General features: G+C 42.5%; 1 pseudogene; it reads left to right on the plus strand.

Moving 5' to 3' along the window:
- The window catches only part of LOC140468663 (NACHT, LRR and PYD domains-containing protein 1-like), a 63,330-nt pseudogene that overhangs the window by 22,005 nt on the left and 27,832 nt on the right, over positions 1–13,493 (plus strand).

Here is a 13,493-nt window from a genome sequence, read left to right on the forward strand (position 1 = left end):
CTGTGTCACCACTTCTGCAGGATTGGATTAGATTAGATTAGATTCCCTACAGTGTGGAAACAGGCTCTTTGGCCCAACCAGTCCACACCGACCCTCCGAAGGGTAACCTACCCAGATCCATTTCCCTCTGACTAATGCACCTAACATTATGGCCAATTTAGCATGGCCAATTTATCTAACCTGCACATCTTTGGACTGCGGGAGGACCTGGAGGAAACCCATGCAGACACTGGGAGAATGTGTGTGGAGTTTGCACAGTCGCCTGAGGCTGGAATCGGACCTGGGACCCTGGTGCTGTGAGGCAGCAGTTTTAACCACTGAGCCGCTGTGCCGCAAGATAGTGGTATCTGGGACATTGTACAGTATGATTCTGTGGGTAGTCAGGCAGTGGCTTGACTATTGCGAAACAGCTGTCCAATGTTGGCACAAACCCTCAGATGATAGTAAAGAGGACTTTGCAGGGTTGACAGGTAGTTTTGCCACTGCGGTGACCAGGTAGATACCACGTGGTCCATTCAGTTTTTTTTTAGTTGTTGAGACTTCATAACAATTGTAACAATCAAGTGGCTTGCTAGCCCATTTCAGAGGGCATGTAAAAATCAACTACATTGCTGTAAGTCTGGAGTCACTTGTAGCCAAACCAGATGAGACTAGCAGATTTCTTTAAGAGCATTAATGAACCAGATGATCATCCTTGGTAAAAAGAAAGTGGTTGTGGTTTATTTGGGTTTTCAATAAGCTTTTGATAAAGGCCTACATATTTTGGTATGCAAAATCAGCACACCTGGGATGAGTGGTAATAGATTGAGAAATGGCTACCGGACAGGAAACAGTAGGAATATTCAATACATAAAAATGTAGTATAGTTTTGAAGAGGGGTTGCTAGAATCTAATGTTCACTCTGCTTTCTCTCAACCGATTCTTCCAAACCTGTTGAGTTTCTCTATCAATTTATTTTGGTTGTAGGAATAGATGGGTTGTCTTCTGGGTAGAAGGTGATGAAATGTGACTTACTGCAAGGTTCAGTGCTTTGAGCGAGCTGTTTACGATATTAATGGACGCATTTGTTTCCCTCATCTGAATCAATGTTTGTTTCTTGAAGACACAGAACTAGCATTAAGGAGAATGAAAAGAGGCTTAAGGGCCACTTAAGCAAACGGAATGAATAGACAGATGCAGAATAAAATAAATGCGGTGTCATCCACTTTGGTAGGAAAATCAGCATGGCAATATATTAATTGATGTAGTGGGAAAAGTTAATGTACAAAGGGTACATGAGAATGTTTTAGTACATTGGTCTTTGAAAGCAAACCTGCAGGTGTAGCAAGCAGTTTGGAAGGTAAATAATATGATGATTTAGATTAAGTTACCTATAGTGGGGAAACAGGCCCTTTGGCCCAACAAGTCCACATTGACCCTCCGAAGTGTGACCCACCCAAACCCATTCCCCCTAACTAATGCACCTAACTCTAGAGGCAATTTAGCATGACCAATTCATCTAATCTGCACATCTTTGGACTGTGGGAGAAAACCTGAGCACCCGGAGGAAACCCATGCAGACACGGGGAAAATGTGCAAACTCCACGCAGACAGTTGCCAAGGTGACAATTGAGCCCGGGTCCCTGGCACTGTGAGGCAGCAGTGCTAACCACTGAGCCACTGTGCCGCCCCCAAATAGACATACAGGCGTTCCTTGGTGGGCCTTCTTTGCAAGAGGTAAGTACTGAGATAAGAAAGTCTTGCTGCACCTGTACCAGACCTTGTTGAAAAGTATAAATATAGAGCATAGGTATAGTAGTAGGCCATTTGGCCCTTTTTTGAGCCTGCTCCGCCACTCAATGTGATCATGGCTAACCATCCAACTCCGTACCCTGTTCTTGCTTTCTCTCTATCATTTGATTCTTAAACCCTAACTCCTTAAACTTCCAATGTTTTGGCCTCGAGTGCTTTCTGTGGCAGAGAATTCCACAAGCGCGCCCATTCTCTGGGTGAAGACCCTTCTTGTCTGAGTCCTAAATAGCCAAACCTTAGACTGTGATCCCAGGTTTTGCACTCCCCGTTCATCAGGAACATCATTCCTTACTTTACTCTATTTAGTCCTGTTTAAAATTCTATGGTTTTCTGAGGTACCCCTCATTCTTCTAAGCTCCATGAGTAAAGTCCTAACTGATGCAAATCTCTGTGTCAGTTCTGCCATCCCCAGCTTTGTCATCACCACAGGAAATGACATCACAAACCCAAAGAAACCCCAACATAAATAGAAAACCGGAATTATCAACAGTGCTTTGCCCGGAGGCCCACTGAAGATGTTGCCCCGTTGGGTGACGAAATGTCTGGAAATGAACCTTCTAGCTCAGCAAGCAAACCTATATCCAGAACCTCCACCTGAGCTACAAATCTTCTCAAAACTTGCAAAGTGAGTGAATTGCTGCAGCATTCCCAGCCTCTGACATTTTTTTAAATATATTTTTTTAATTGCTTCACTAGTGGTGGCTGATGCTACAGTTGCCTCATACCAAGCTCTGGAATTTCTTTCATGACTGTCCTCACCTTCTTTAATCTCTTCCCCCTTTTGATGACTTTGGTCATCTGCTCTAGTATCGTTTGTCAATGGCTGGAGTGTCACATTTTGTCAGCTGTCAGGATGTTGCATAACACTAAAAGTGCTGGGTAAGTGCAAATTTGTTGTATCACCCATGGTACTCTGATCCTCCTTTGACACGTTTCCCCCCCCCCCCCCCCCCCCCCAAGAACCGGCTCTCACCTCAACGTCTTTCATTATAGAAAACCAGTAAGGGTTCCCTCTGCCCAGCCAATATTCCCAGCCTGAAGCTTCTCAGTTAAAAGAGAATACTGATACTCACAGTCGAGACGTGCCCATGAATGACAGCCACTTGAATGAGATACCAAGTACTGGGCACCACAGAAACAATCCCTTTAAACACAGGAGGTGAGCAAAACCCTGAATGAAACAGTCTGGATAACTTGATTTTTTTTTTCACTCATGGGACATGGTCATCGCTGAGCTTTTATTGCCTGTCCTCAGTTGCCCTTTACAATGTGATGGTGAACTGTCTTCTTAAACTACAGTCCACGTGCTGTAGGTTGACCCACAATATCATCAGAAAAGGAATTCTAGGATCTTGATCCAATGACCGTGTAGGAACGGTGATATATTTCCGAGTCAGAATGGTGAGTGGCTTGGAAGAGAACTTCTGGGTGGTGTGCAAGTGTTCCCATGGATCTGCTGCCCTTGTCTTTCTGGATGGAAATGGTCGTAGGTTTGGAACATGCTGTATAAGGAGTTTTAGTGAATTTATGCAGTCTGTCTTTTGGATATACGCACTGCTGCTATTGAGCATCAATGGGGAAAAGAATGGATATGGTGCCAATTAGGCAAGCTGCTTTGCTTTGTTCTAGATGGTGTCAAGCTTCTTGAGTATTGCTGGAGTTACACCAATCCAGACTAGTGCCGAGTATTCTATCCTTATTTGTGCCTTGTAAATGGTTGACAAGCTTTGGAGAGTCAGGAGTTGAGTTTCTCACCACAGTATTCCTAGCATCTGGCCCCTTTCTTGTAGCCACTGTGAATCTAGTTGACTTCTTTTCATTGGTGACCCCTAGAGTGATGTTAGTGGGGAATCAGTTATGGTAACATTATCCAATGTCAGAGGGTGTTTACTAGATAGTCATTGCCTGGCATTTGTGTCATGGGAATGTCACTTGCTAGTTGTCAGAGAGAAAGTGAGGATGCAGGAGAGTCAACCAAATACTGCCCCATCAGTCTAATCTTGATCATTAGTAAAGTAAGGGAAGGTGTCACCAACAGAACTATCAAGCAGCACCTGCTCAGCAGTAACCTGTTCGCAGGATAAATAGACAAAGTCTTTTCCCTGGGATGGGGGGAGTCCAGAACTAGAAGGCATAGGTTTAGGGTGAGAGGGGAAAGATATAAAAGAGACCGAAGGGGCAACTTTTTCAGGCAGAGGGTACATGTATGGAATGAGCTCCCAGAGGAAGTGGTGGAGGCTGGTACAATTGCAACATTTAAAAGGCATCTGGATAGGTATATGAATAGGAGGGGTTTGGATGGATATGGGCTGGATGCTGGCAGGTGGGAGTAGATTGGGTTGGGATATCTGGTCGACATGGACGAGTTGGACCAAAGGATCTGTTTCAGTGCTGTACATCTCTATGACTCCATGATTCTATTACTGTATTTATATAGTGAATCCAGCTCTGTTTCTGGTTAATGATAACACTCAGGATTTTGATATTGGGATATTTCGTGATGGTAATGCCATTTAATGTCAAGAGGCGGTGTGTTAGATTTTCACTTATTGGCGATGCCTGGTATTTGTGTGGTGTGAATGTTATTTGCTATTTTCTGTCCAAGTCTTGGACATGAATCTGCATACAATAATTCATGCTTGGTGTACATGTGGTCCTTACCAAGGTCCTGTAAAATTGCAGCAAGATATCCCTGCTCTTGAATTAGAATCCTTTCACTATGAAGGCTAATGAACCATTAGCCTTGTCCACTGCCTGCTGCTTCTGCATCTCTACTTTCAGTGACTGGTGTACAATGACACCCAAATCTCATTACTCCCTCCCTTTTCCCAACATGTTGCCATTCAGATAATCTGCCTTCCTGTTTTTGCTACCAAAACGAATAGTCTCATTTTTCTCCACGTTACAGTTCATCTGATGTGCATTTGGCGAAATCATGAGATTTACCCAAATCGCTTTAAAGCATCTCCTTATCCTCATAGTTCATTGTTTTTGTTGGACAAAGGAATCAAAGGTTGTCAGGGGTAGATGTGAATAATGAAGTCAAAACACAATTAATCAGACATAATCTTATTGAATGGCAGAGCAGGCTTGAGGAACCAAAATGGCCTACTTCCATATCTGCATGGTATGATTGGTTTCTAGTTTTGTATTTAGTTTATTCATTATTTGTTTGAACACTAATAACAATGGATTAGTTCCTAGCTTTATATACTTAAGTGGAAAACCTCATTACTCAATGCATCCTACCATTCCTATTCATAGTGGTTATCTTTTGCTCTGCACATCAACATATTCATTTTTCATTCTTTACAAAAAGTCACTGAGCTTATGGAGAAGGGAAACAGAGCAGACAGTTCCAAACTTCTCCTGAACCTGGTGATGGCAGAAAGCGCTCTGGCCCGAAGAGTGGTGTGGGAATTGTTTGTGACAATGCGAAACAGGGTTCCAAAGTTGGATAAAATACTGAAAGAAGCACAGGAATTTAGTATGGTAAAATGTCAGAATTTGATTTCAGATTCAAGTCGTTCAAATTTTCCCGTGATATTATGGAGATCTTTTCTCATAAAAGTCAATTGATTTAAACAGATCTGGATCGATTTAATTACGCTACCAATGCACAAGGTTCATCTGAAGTACCCAGACGATTGAAACGTAAGGAATAAGACATATATCACACTGTTCATTTGATTTGAGAATCTTCACAATTGACAACCTTTTGACAGCAAATGGCTCAAGTCAGAAAACAAAGTCACGAATACTGGTTGAACATTGTTTGGATTTGTCGTCAATCTCCAACTGATTTGGTTTAAGTTAAAAGTCATGCAAGATGATATTTCTGTTGTTTTTCCTGTAAATATGTGGATGTTGCATTATTATATTTTTGTTATTTATTCATGGGATGTGGGTGTTGCTGGCTGGCCAGCATCTGTTACCTGTGCCTAGTTGCCCTTGAGAAGGTGGCAGTGAGCTGTTGCCTTGAAATGTTGCAGTCCACTTGCTGAGGGTTGACCCACAATGCTGTTTAGGGGGGAATTCCTGGATTTTCACCCAGCAACAGTGAAAGAACGACTATATATGTCAGATTGGTGAGTCATTGCATGTATAGGTGTTCCCATTGTATCGGTGGCCCTTGTCCTTGTAGATGCAAGTGGTCATAGGTTTGGATGGTGCTCTCTAAGGAGCATTGATTAATTTCTGCAGTGCACATGGCCGCTACTACATGCCAGTTGGGGAAGAAGTAGATGTTTGTGGATGTGGTTGCAATCAAGTGGGCTGCTTTGTTCTGGATGATGTCTAGCTTCTTGAGTGTTGTTGAAGCTGCATCCATACAAGCAAGTCGAGAGTATTGCAATGCACTCCTAACTTGTCTGGTAGATGATGGACAGGCTTTGGGGAGTGAAAAGGTGAGTTACTCACTGTAGTATTCAAGCCTCTACTTGCTCATGTAGCTACTGTGTGACTGGCTCGGTCATATTTCACTTCAATGGTAACTGCAAGGATGTTGATAGTGGGGAATTCATTTGAGCGTAACAACATTGAATGTCAAAAGACGGTGGTTAGTCTGTCTGTCTGTTATTGGAGATGTTTATTGCCTGGCATTTGTGTGGAGAATGTTGCTTGTCGGTCCAAGTCTGTCAAGATCTTAGGCATTTGAACATGGACAACTTCAATATCTGAGGAATAACGCTGAACATTGTGCAAACCTCAGCGAACAACTTCTTCTGACATTTTATGATGGTGGGAAGGTCATTGAAGCAGCTGAAGGTGGTTGGGCCTAGGATGCTGCCTTCGGGATCTCCTGCAGAGATGTCTTGCAGCTGAGATGACTGACATCCAGCAATCACAACCATCTTCCTATGGGCCAGATATGACTCCAACCAGTGGAGAGTTTGTCCTGCGATACCCATTTATTCCAGATTTGATAGGGTTCCTTGATGCCACACTTAATCAAATACAGCCTGGATATCAAGGGCTGTCACTCTTGCCTCATAATCTGGAATTCAGCTCTTTTGTCCATGTTTGAACCAAGGCTGCAATGAGGTCAGGAACTAGTTGGCCCCAGCAGAACCCAAACTGGGTGTCCCAGAACAAGTGCTGCTTGACAGCCCTATTGAACACTTTTTCCACCAATTTGAGCAGAGACTGATGGAGTGGTAATTGACTGGGTTAAATGAGTCCTACTTTTTATGCACAGGATATTCTTGGGCAGTTTTCCAGTTGTCGGGTAGATGCCAGTGTTGTAACTGTACTGGAACAGCTTGATTAGCGGGTGGCGATTTCTGGAGCACATGTTTTCTGTGCGATTGTTGGAATATTGTCAGATTGTCATAGCCTTTACAGAACCCAGGGCCTCCAACCGTTTCTTGTTCTCCCCTGGAGTGAATTGGTTGATGGTTGGTATCTGTAATATTGGGGACCACTGGAGGAGGCCACAAGGGGTCATCCACTTGGCACTTCTGGCTGAAGATTGCTGTGAATGTTTTAGCCTTATCTTTTGCACTGATGTGCTGAGCTCTTTCATCACCTGAAGATGGAGATATTTTGAGAGTTGTTTAATTGCAAATATCCATTAGAGCTTAGATCTGATCTGTTGCTTGTGAAATCGCTTGGCATATGCTGTTTGGCACGCAAGTAGTCTTGTTTGGTACGTTTTCCAGATTGACACCTCATTTTTAGGTATGCCAGTTCTCCTTGCATACCCTCCTGCAGTCTCCATTGAACTCGGGTTGATCCCCTGCCTTGATGGTAATTATTGAGAGGGGCATATGCCAGGCCATGAGTTGCATACTGTGTTGGATTACAATTCTGCTGCTGTTGATGACCCACAATGCCTTATGGATGCCCAGTCCTGAGATGCTATAGCTGTTCGAAGTCTGTCCCATTCAGCGTGGTGACAGTGCCACACAATATGGAGGTTATCCTAATATGAAGACAGAAGAGATACATCTGCAGCCGACACATTAGTAAGGATGAAGTCAAGTATGTTTTCCCTCTTGTCTGTTCCCTCACCATCTACTGCAGATCCAGTCTAGCAGCTATGTCCTTTTAGGACTCAACCAACTCAATCACTAGTGCTACTGCTGTTGTTGGTGGATGGTGAAATCACCCGTCCAGAGTTCAGGCTACTCCCTTGCCATGGCTTGATGGTAATGGTAGACTGTGGGCATGCTGGACCATGAGGTTGCAAACTATGTAGTTTGCTAATTACCATTAATTAATTAATTACCATTACTAATGGTAATGCTGTTAGCTCAGTGCCTCATGAATGCCCAGTCTTGTGTTGCTATATCAAAGTCTATCTCATTTAGCATGGTGATCATGCCATACAGTATATTTGTATGTGGGATTTCGACTCCATAAGGACTGTGTGGTAGTTCCTCTTGCTGATTTAAATATTGGACTGATGCATCTGCAGCCAGCAGATTGGTGAGGATGAGGTAGAGTATGTTTATTCATTCTTGTTTCTCTCACTTGTTGTGGATACAGTTCGGTAGCTTTGTCCTTAAGCTGGTCAAGTCCTAAATCAGTAGTACTGCTATTGAGCCAGAGTTGATGGAGGATTTTGAAATCTCCTATCCAGAGTACATTCTGCACCCTGGAATATTGTTTCATTAGCTGAGGGAAAATATATTGAAATCAGCAAGCAATTTCTTTGCCCATGTTTGACCTGATATCATGAGACTTCATGGGGCCCAGAGTCCATGCTGAGGACTCTCAGGGTGTCTGCCTCCTGACTCTGTATACACTTTGCTGCCCCTTTCACTGGACCTGTCATGTCTACGGGGCAGGGCGTATTCAGTGATGGTGGTGTCTGGGCCATAGTCCTACTATGGAATCATACCTTAGTGTCAGGCTGTTGCTTGCCAAAACTGAGAGCACTATCCTAAATTTGCTACTGGCCCCCAGATGTTCCTGTGGAGGACTGTGTAGGGTTGATAGGCTTGTTCGTCATGTCATTTCCAATGTTCGGCTGAAGCAGGTGGTCCATCTGATTTTCATTTGTTTGTTGCGATTTAATCGCAATTGATACAGTTGGCTTGCTAGGTCATTTCAGAGGGCAGTTGAGAGTCGACCGTGTTGCTGTGGGTTCATTAGAGCACTTGTTGACATACAAATGATTTTAATATGTTTATATTGAGATGATTTGAGCATAGAGTAGATGAAGTGATATTAGCCATCATAGAGAAATAAAATCCGAATTGAAATCTCCATATTTAGCACATTTTTGGAATGAACTGAAGATTTCAAATTTTTTTTGGCTAGTTTTCAAAAATGATTTTCATTTAACTGATCGTTTTGATACAAACCTTCATTGAAACAGTGATTTAATTCTTGTAATATTTTACAAATTTAAGAAAATGATATTGAGAAGTTATGTCAAAAGAACTAACGTCGAGAACCAATTTGTCTGTTCTAATTTTAAGATGTTCAATAGAAACACAAGGAAGTGCTTCTTGTCCAAACTGAAACACTGCGAGTGAACACTATCCTAATAAAAGAAAAGGTGAAAACTTTCCAGCTTGTTGATCGATACACTGAGCTAACGGTTATTTCTACTGTTCGAGATCAGAAACTTGTAGAACATAAACTGCTGTCAAGAGGCAGAGGTCTTGAAAAGTGGAGAGAGAAACATCTCAGGAGAGAACTGGAAAAAATCAGAGTTAATCAATTATTCCAGAATAGTTTTTCTCAGAAAATTGAATTCTGGGAGTTCAGCAGCAGTGAATAGAGTCCCAGGCATTGGAAAAACAACAATGGTACAGAAGATTGTTTATGATTGGGCCACTGGGAAAAAATTCCCACAATTTCAATTTGTATTCAGTTTTAAATTTCGGGATTTGAATGCTGTTAACTTCAGAACAAGCCTGAAGAATTTGATACTGGATCAGTATCCTTACTTTGGGAATGTTCTGGGAGAGCTCTGGAGCCCAGAGGGTTTGCTGTTTATATTTGATGGTTTGGATGAATTCAAAGGTTGTATTGATTTCTGACAATCAGAAAAACACAGAGCCTCCGTTGATATGCACTGATCCTGAATGCTGTTGTGAAGTATCTGACATTGTGTATGATTTAATCCAGCACAAGTTGCTCCCAGGATGTTCAGTGCTCGTAACCAGCTGGCTCACTGCATTCCATTTATTGGAAAAGGCTGAGATCGGGATCTGGGCTGAAATCCTGGGATTTGTTGGTGATCAGTGCAAGGAATATTTCAACAAGTTTTTTGAGGATCAGACGGTGGCAGCAGCAGTTTTCAAACACGTTGAGGAGAATGAGATCCTGTACAGCATATGCTACAACCCTTCGTACTGCTGGATCCTTGGTCTCTCACTGGTCCCCTTTTTCACAGAAGAAGACAAGAAAAAGCAGCAAGTTCCAAAGACCATCACCCAACTATATTCCTATTATATTTATAACATTCTGAAAAACCATGGCCGGGAGATTGGAGACCCCCGTGATGTGTTCCTTAAGCTTGGTGAGATGGCCTTCACAGGAGTCTCTGAGAAGTAGATTGTGTTTGGGGAAGGAGATTTGATCCAGCACAATCTGCAACCCTCCCAGTTCCTATCTGGATTCCTGATGGAACTTTTGGCAAGAGATGATTCTGTCTGGAGTGTTGTTTACACATTCCCACATCTCACCATTCAAGAATTTGTAGCTGCATTCGCACAATTTCAAATTTCAGCACTTACTACTTGAGCAGGATTTAGGAAATACCATTAAAACAAAATTAAAAAAAAGGATGAGCAGAGGGATCTTGGTGTCCATGTACACAGATCTCTGAAAGTTGCCACCCAGGTAAATAGTGCGGTGAAGAAGGCATATGGCGTACTGGGTTTTATTGGTAGAGGAATTGAGTTCCGGAGTCCTGAGGTCATGTTGCAGTTGTATAAGACTCTGGTGTGGCCGCATCTGGAGTATTGTGTGCAGTTTTGGTCGCCATACTATAGGAAGGATGTGGAGGCACTGGAACGGGTGCAGAAGAGGTTTACCAGGATGTTGCCTGGTATGGTAGGAAGATCATATGAGGAAAGGCTGAGGCACTTGGGGCTGTTTTCATTGGAGAAAAGAAGGTTTAGGGGTGACTTGATAGAGGTGTACAAGATGATTTCGGGGTTTAGATGGGGTTGACCATGAGAAACTTTTTCCACGTATGGAGTCCGCTATTATGAAGGGGCATAGCTTTAAATTAAGGGGTGGTAAGTATAGGACAGATGTTAGGGGTAGATTCTTTACTCAGCGAGTCGTGACTTCATGGAATGCCCTGCCAGTAGCAGTGGTGGACTCTCCCTCTTTATGGACATTTAAACGGGCATTGGATAGGCATATGGAGGATAGTGGATTAGTGGTGCTGGAAGAGCACAGCAGTTCAGGCAGCATCCAAGGAGCAGCGAAATCGACGTTTCGGGCAAAAGCCCTGCAGGATAGTGGGCTAGTGTAGGTTAGGTGGGCTTGGATCGGCGCAACATCGAGGGCCAAAGAGCCTGTACTAAACCCCTAATCATTTTTTACACCTCTATCAAGTCACCCCTAAACCTTCTTTTCTCCAATGAAAACAGCCCCAAGTGCCTCAGCCTTTCCTCATATGATCTTCCTACCATACCAGGCAACATCCTGGTAAACCTCCTCTGCACCCGTTCCAGTGCCTCCACATCCTTCCTATAGTATGGCGACCAAAACTGCACACAATACTCCAGACGCGGCCGCACCAGAGTCTTATACAACTGCAACATGACCTCAGGACTCCGGAACTCAATTCCTCTACCAATAAAAGCCAGTACGCCATATGGCTTCTTCACCGCACTATTTACCTGGGTGGCAACTTTCAGAGATCTGTGTACATGGACACCAAGATCCCACTGCTCATCCACACTGCCAAGTATCCGACCATTAGCCCAGTACCCCATCTTCTTGTTACTCTTACCAAAGTGAATCACTTCACACTTAGCTACATTGAACTCCATTTGCCACCTTTTCTGCCCAGCTCTGCAGCTTATCTATATCCCACTGTAACCTGCCACATCCTTCCTCACTGTCAACAACTCCGCCGACTTTCGTATCACCCGCAAACTTGCTCACCCAACCCTCTAGCCCCTCCTCCAGGTCATTTATAAAAATGACAAACAGCAATGGTCCCAAAACAGATCCTTGCGGAACACCGCTAGTAACTGCAAGAAAGTGGTAGAAGCGAGAACAACAAGCACTCCATCTCTGGGTGGTCTCGAACCACCAACCTTTCCGGTTAACAGCCGAGCGTGTTGACCAATTGCGCCACAGAGACAGGTCAGTACTTTCATTATTGATTAAAGTTAAAGGTCTCAATGCCAGCTTGTAGTTCAACAGGTTTATTTGGAAGCATCGCTTCGAAAATAAACTTGCTGGACTATAACTTGATGTTGTGTGATTTTTAACTTTTGTCCACCCCAGTCCAACAGCAGCACCTCCAAACCTTCATTGTTGGTAAACCATTTAATTGTGTAGCAAAAGAAGCAAAACGTGTTTTTCATTTCAAAGAAGGCACAGTCAGAAAAGTCTTGGAAGATAAGACAACTGTTAAATGCTGAGGTGAAAAATAGAACGATGGCTTTGTGAACCAGTTGTTGCTGTACTTAGGGATATCTTGTTGAACTTGGCTATGGAGATGAGATGAAAAGGAAAGATGAGGTATTTAGTTATATGACTAGAATATTGATTATCTAAAAATTTTAAACAACAATGCTGTGCAAAATAAATTTTAAACAATGCTAAGAATTTAGAACATCAATTTTAAGCTACACAATGAAGACAACTGAAGTGTCATCAGAAATAATAGACTGGCTCCTTAGATGTGGCAAGTATTTAAATTAAGATAACTACATCCGATGATGTTTTGAAATCTAATTATTTACACAGTTCAGTAAAAATAACAATCTTCTGTTTGAAATACTCTAAATGCTCCAAATCACTAATTATCCAGCACATTGATAGGACCTTGCACATAGGGGACAGTCTCTCTTTGAAAATTTTAAATGTTAAACAACAGGATTTTCCAATTGTCCACTCCCATATGTGACCATCTGCTGGGAGTTGGGGACTCCTAGAAATTCCCTTGCAATACAACAATAGCTGCACCTGCAGTAAATATGTAGTCTGTTGAATGGTGAATAAAGTGGGAAACTCCCCTACAAATAGAACAATATATATTTCAAGAATGTAATGACAGGGAATAAAATTTCGTCCTTGCATAAAATTGAGTGGAATGGATTTTATAACAACAGTTAATATGGTTTCATGATATTAGTCACACTGAAATAATATGAAAGTTCAAATGATGTGCGGTTACAAAGTACAAGGAATTGCCACTTTATCATTGAATTTATAGAAAATTGTGCCCTTCTCCTAAATTACCAGATTTTGGGACATCCCTGATTAAAGACATTTTCCATAACTTAGCAGGGCCAGTTGCTGAGCTTCTGGAAGTTAAATGGGATTATTCGAGGAATGATAGTAATGTAAACAGTGTTAAATTATTTTTACCTTTCTCCTCTGTACATAATAAAGGTGTTTTAGTTTATTTTCTTATTGTCATACAGCACGGAAACGGACCCTTTGGAAACTAAACTAGTCCCATCCTGCCTGCTCCTGGCCCATATCCCTCCAAACCTTTTCTATTTGTGTACTTATCCAAACATTTTTTAAACGCAGTAACTGTACCTACATCT

This window comes from Chiloscyllium punctatum, chromosome 47 (genome assembly GCF_047496795.1).
Source record: "Chiloscyllium punctatum isolate Juve2018m chromosome 47, sChiPun1.3, whole genome shotgun sequence".
NCBI lineage: Eukaryota > Metazoa > Chordata > Chondrichthyes > Orectolobiformes > Hemiscylliidae > Chiloscyllium > Chiloscyllium punctatum.